Raw genomic sequence first — 6,780 nt, 5'->3', positions numbered from 1 at the left:
TTTGTTGAAAAAAGTTTTCTGCATTAACCCAATTCTGTTCGGCCAATCAACCAATCTGACTGTTCTTACTACACCCAAGCTTGTAACAAACAATTTTAAGAATATTTCTATGACAAAGTGTGATTAGTGTTTTTAGAGCTAACTATAGTCTTTTTTTTACATGCAATATTCAAATTATTGTGAATTAAATGCATAATTTGCTTACATTAACAAGTAATTTTAACAATTATTAGGTTTGTTATAGATATTTCATATAAGAAAGTTAAAATATCATCTTCAACACAAAATTAAAACAAATATACCTAATATTTTTTTAATATATATATATATATTAATATTTTAATATTTATATTAATAACATATTTTTAAACGAACTATTATACGAGGAAATCCATCATAATATATTATTATTTTTATTAAAATATAACATTTTATTTGTAAAGTTACATGTGTAACTATTATCTTTATTTGCAATTATATTAAACAAATAAATATATCATCATTGAATTGTATCATTATAAAAATTATTATTAAATCTTTTTGTATATATTGAATACACACTTGTGTTTGACAATTAATCTTCTCTTCTACTATCTGATCATAAAATCCTTGTCCATATTTTTATGCATTGAAAATTATCCATTTACAACATAGGAGAAACATAAAAAAAATAAAGTATAAATAAAAAAGAAATATCTCCTTTTCTTTTATAAACAAGAAAATAATTGTATTAAATAAGTAATGTACATATATGTAAAAAAAATAAAAAACTAAATACAGAAATTTGCATTATAAATTCATAATTTCCAATTTTTGAACACCTTCACAAAATTCAAAATATTTGACCGTCATTTACTCTACTATCAAATAACATTAGCACCATTCTAACTAGTTTCCTCAATTAGTAACTTTCACTAATTTTGTATACTTCAGATTTTTTTTTTATCAACAAGAAAAGATGTAATAAATGTGACCCACTTTAGAGGTGGTCAAACCCTCGTACAAAGCTAAATAGACATACACCTTGATAAAACCCCGACTGCCTATTCTGTCACAACTACCTAAAAAACGACTTAAAATTCAAAGACCAACTCTGCCACCCTATCAACAACTATTAATTGAGTACATATATACTAGGGGTTCTAGGCACCAATCAGAGAACAAGAAACTCGCTGAAGGTACCTTTGACGATATCCAAGACTAAGCCTTAACCTAGGCCAAGGAGAAGACTTCAGAATAGTCTATCACTCCTCCATTGAATAAACAGTTATTTCTATGCCTCCAAATATCGCTTACCAACGCAATCGAAACATTACCCAAAATAAGATTAACTGAAGTAGTCACATCAAGAATTTTAAACTGCACTAAATGTGACTTAAGAGAGAGAAGATGTACCGAACTTACTCCTAACCAAGCGTAACATAGATTCCAAGCTAGCCAAGTGACTCTCCAACTGAAGAACAGATGACTTGTCGACTCCTAATACCCTACACAAACAACAAAGATTGCTTTTAACTCGAACCCCTCGTCTCTCTAGGTTGACATTGGTAGCAATCTCTTTTCAATCACCCGCCTACAACGACATGAGTTGAAGAAAGAACCTTAATCCTCCAGAAAAAGTTGTATCTCCTCCAACAATACTTCAAATATTTATCTCATCAGTTAAAATGTATATAGTCAAGAAGTTGCATAAGTGGATTAAAAGAAAGTGTGAAATCAAAAAATTAATTACATGAAAACGTTTGTTATGAGTTAAAAAAAAGTTTTCATTCCCTTATTTATTTCGATCACATAAGATTATTTATTATTTTAACTTTACATTTATGAATAATTTGTTTGATTTTAAGAAGTTAAAGAAAAATAATATTTTCTAATTTCTTTTTCTATCTTATTGTTATCCATCATATTAAGTTATCGCACTTTATATGGATGAAATTATATTTTAGTATGAACACTTCACTACAAGACAATCATGAAATAGAAATCAATTTTTAGAAACCAAAATAATTAGTTGCAATAGTAACTAAATTAGAGACCATTTTAGAAACTAAATAAAAATTTGGTTTCTGAATTAGTTTCTATTACTGTTAAATAGTTTCTAAATTGGTATCTAATTAGCAACCAAAGTTTTAACTACCAATTATTTAGTTTCTAAATTTGGTCTCTAAAACCTTGGTTGCTAATTAGAGACCAATTTAGAAACTATTTAACAATAATAGAAACTAATTTAGAAACCAATTTTTTTTAGTTTTTAAAATGGTCTCTAATTTAGTTACTATTGCAACTAATTATTTTGGTCTCTAAAAATTAATTTCTATTTCATGATTTTCTTGTAGTGATTTACTATAAATTTCATTAGAGATATCCACAAAAGTTACATGTAGAACTAATCTTAAAAGTATTTTTTAACATTACGTATATATGATGATTGATAATGAGCTATGAACTTCTTATTCATGCATATTTAAGAAGGTGAGAACTTAGACATGGAAATAAAAGATATTACCAGTTCCAAAATTGATAGGTAGCAAAGAACAAGTAGGTGTAGTTCATGAGAAGAAGAAAAAAGATCAAGGTGTCATAAGATATACCAGATGTCTCCATTAACAAACTCAACTAGAGGCCACGTCTCACAATTAGTATAGTAATTTATCATCAAATAAAGAAGAAGAAAAAATGTACTTTGCTTGTTTTGGTGTTGCACCGAAGACCCAACGAATCAGCCATTAATACGTGCATATCTATCTCTTCATCCTTCATTTACGTGTGTCCATGCACTTCTTCCTCCAAAGAGAGAAAACCACATATACATGTAGGTTTGGTTTATTTGAGAGTCAAGTTATGCTTTAAAAAATTGGGATCAAAGACAACTTCAATGAATAAAGAATATAGGTTGTACTAGAATTTTTTTTTAACAGGTTCACTTGTTTTACTTTATGTAATTTATCAAAATTTGGTTTATAGATATTACTAGCAAGTAAAAGCAATGTTGGAAGATAGAGTTGAACTTTTTGACTAGTACTTGTTTTGTTCACATGCACTTTGATATAACCATGTTTAGTTATTTGCTCTTTAATCCCTTTCACTTAAAAAATCATTTAATAAAAAACAATTTTAAAGATAAAAAATAATTAATTGTTATACTAAATTAAATACTATTTTAGAAACTAAAAAAAATATTGATTTTTAAATTAATTTTTATTATTAATAAATAATTTCTAAATTAGTATCTAATTAGCTACCAATTATTTAGATTTTAAATTTAGTAGAAAAACTTTGATAACTAATTAGATACCAATTTAAAAATTATTTATTAATAATATAAACTAGTTTAGAAACTAATAATTTTTTTAGTCTTTAAAATAGTATTTAGTTTAATTATATAACAACTAATTATTTTTGTTTATAAAATTAGTTTTTATTCAATAATTCTCCGTGTTTGTAATTTTATTGTAGTTTGTAATAATGGTACAGTGAAATTATGATCACAAAAATTCAAAAGACAAATGGCTGTAAAATATTCAGTGCTTTTCTTTTTATACATGAATCAATTTTTACTCAAATTTAAGGGAGTGGAATATTCTTCAGATAAAAGAAGAGAAAAAAGTTTTAAGGATTAAAAAGACCTTATTTTTCAGTTCAAACAACAATAGTAATGTTATCTTTCTAGCCTATTTTAACCCATTGATGAAGGAATATAAAAATAAATAGTAGGAAGAAAATTCTGAGAATATAAACTTGTTTTTTTTACTTTTTATAACAATATTAAAAGTCTCGATGTATTAAAGGTTTCTTAAACCAATACTCTTACTCATAAAAATCCATGTATTTTTATACTTAACTTGATGGGCTATGTCATTGGATACAAATAATCATATACTATATTTTTCCTTATGTGCAATAGCTATAGACGCTCTTAAAACACATTTTTATCACATTCGTTTTTAATAACAATAAAGAAAACAAGTTTGAGGTTGAATGCATCACAGCTCTCAAGTCTCAATGAGTTTTATATATATTATAATGAGCCGATTGATACGCCTCATATACAATCACTTCCATCGATAACATAAATTTCTTGACTCTATGCATGGATCTGGTTGTAAACCAGAAGGGCCGGTTCAATTTATTCATAGTTATATCAACCATAGTAATACATAAACCCTAGTAAAGTTTACCACAATCTCATAATTAATCTTAAAAAACAAAAAAGATAGGGCTTCATATTTATTTAAGTTTTCTATCTTCTTGTTATTGATTGAGATTATAATTATCATTTGTTTTTAATCATAATACATGCTGTCACCTCTTTCAGCACTAATGATGTTGAAATTAAATTATTTTTTTAACATATTTTTTTTCAAATATTCAACTATTACAAATCTACACCAATTTCTTATCATTTATTTTCCGATGCTCTGATTCAGTTCAAGTATATATTACTAAGAGGAAGTGAAAAAAGAGACAACATAGGACATGTTAAAAACTTAGATTATATACAGATAATAAAATAATAGTTAAGTTTTACAAATTTTTTAAGTAGTCAGATCCTAATTAACCACATCAACTATTTTTTTTTTTTAGTTTTCAATTGCTAACTATATTAATTATCATCAGTCTCTAGTAGGAACTGAATTTAGCCTGTTGAGATCAAAGTAATAAAGACTGTAAGTTATGTACGAAAAACTAAATATATACACAAAAAAGATTATAAATGTAGTACACTAAAAACATGAAGACTAATCCTTGAAAACTGAAAGGTAGAACTCATTCTCACCACCATGAAAGACTCCACTGAAAATTAACCTTATTAATAAAACTACTGAATCACTTATGAAAACATTAACTCAATTACCATCATCTTGTTATATATCATATGCATGATAAAAATAGTTTTCTTTATGAATAATATGAGTAGTAGAAAAGTAATGAAGGATAAAAAGTGGTTAAAGAAATGAGTGTGAGTCCTAAAGAGACAAAAAGTGCAGCCATAGTGGGTATATGTAAACATGCAAAAGCATGTGGTGGAAGATAGTGAAGGGTATTAGCATGATTTGGATGTATATAATATTTTAAGCATGCATGATAGAGTGATTAAGGGTGAGAAGAAAGAGAAGAAGTAACATTGGATGCTAAATGAAAGGGTGCGTAGGTGCTGCCGGTCTAGATGGGGTAGAACGCAGAGGATGATGCGTATTCGTCGGCACTGCTTTATGCACTCATGTTTCCCGGAGTGACTCCATTTTTATCTTAAAAGTGACACATTATATATATACACAAACATTGTGCATGTATTCAAAACTTGGTCTTATGCTACAGCTAGAGGGTCATCAATCAACCATTTTACTGCTCATGCTTCCCGTTTTCTCGCTCACTGCTCCACTCTTCTGCTACATCACAAACTTCATGTTGCCATTTCTTAACAACCACCACCCAAAAAGCCCAAAAGTTGCTATGTTTTTTCACAATAATAGTTCCTGTCAAATTATAAAATACGCAGTGTGATAGTAACTTCTCCAGTTGTTAATACTTTGTCCCCAAAAGGGAGCAACACATTGTCCTCTCATATATGCCTTTGGAGTTTAACTAACATCGGTTGGTTAATACACTTGTACATGTTCAAAAATATGTGCAAACTGTTGAGTGCGTGAGAAGAAGAAAAAAAAGGAGAACAAATGAGCTCGTCTTAAATGTATAATTTAGATTATTATGATTCAATTAGAGACAACCTTTTAGATTATCAAAATATGTAATCATTGTACTCCTAGATTGATTAATACCTGCTACATATTATTCATTGTTTTCTCTCACAGAAACATAAGATGACTGATGAGTTAGTTTAACAATTTTTTTTTTTTTTGTAAAATTACTTTCTTCAATAATTTTTTTGTTAAATCATCAAATATTTATCGGACAAATCAATTTTAAAATAAATCAAATAATTGTGTATGTAACTTTATAATCACATTTACTTATAATTCATTAGAAAATATATGTAGTGGGTTTGTTTGAGGGAGTATTTAAGAGATGTGTAACTTTAGGCATGATGGTTCTTGGTTGCAACAAGTGAACATTACAATTTTAAAAAAATTACATGTACCAAAATGCAAGAAATTTAATTGTTTCTTACTTTTATTTTGTTCAGTTGATAAAAATCATCAAATAAAAATTAATTTTAAAGATAAAAATTAATTAATTATTATATTGATTAAATTATATATTATTTTAAATTAATATCTAATTAATTATTAACTTTAAAATTTAAATACATAGTATCTTATCTTTGTAATGTTTAAAATTTTGAAAAGTAGTTCAGTATAAACTTAACCCGAGATAATCCATTTTTGTATAGGATCAAATTAGGCTAGATAAATTTATTGCAACATTTTTATTTTTGCAAAAACAATATAATTTTGTTAAAATCACGTATCTCTTACTGATTGGTCTTTGGACCTCTTCAGTTTTCTTGAGTAGTGTGTTTGCAAAGACGTTCCGAGTTACAAGTCAATATTTATAGATTGTGGTTAATTGAACAATAAATGATCAACTGTATCAGTGGCAAATATTTTGCGGGTAGGGTGATGTATATCATTTTTAATTTTGATTTTATCTTAAGAAAATCATTAAAAAAACTAATTTTATAAATAATAATTAGTTATTATATTAAATACTATTTTAAAAATTAAAAAAATTATTAGTATTTAAAGTAATTTTTATTATTAAAAAATATATAAACTATTAAATTGGTATATACACTTAGTAAAAAAAACTTGTAGTAAA

This window comes from Phaseolus vulgaris, chromosome 2 (assembly GCF_051622355.1).
Source record: "Phaseolus vulgaris cultivar YP4 chromosome 2, ASM5162235v1, whole genome shotgun sequence".
Lineage (NCBI taxonomy): Eukaryota > Viridiplantae > Streptophyta > Magnoliopsida > Fabales > Fabaceae > Phaseolus > Phaseolus vulgaris.
Note: the sequence above shows the minus strand (reverse complement) of the source record.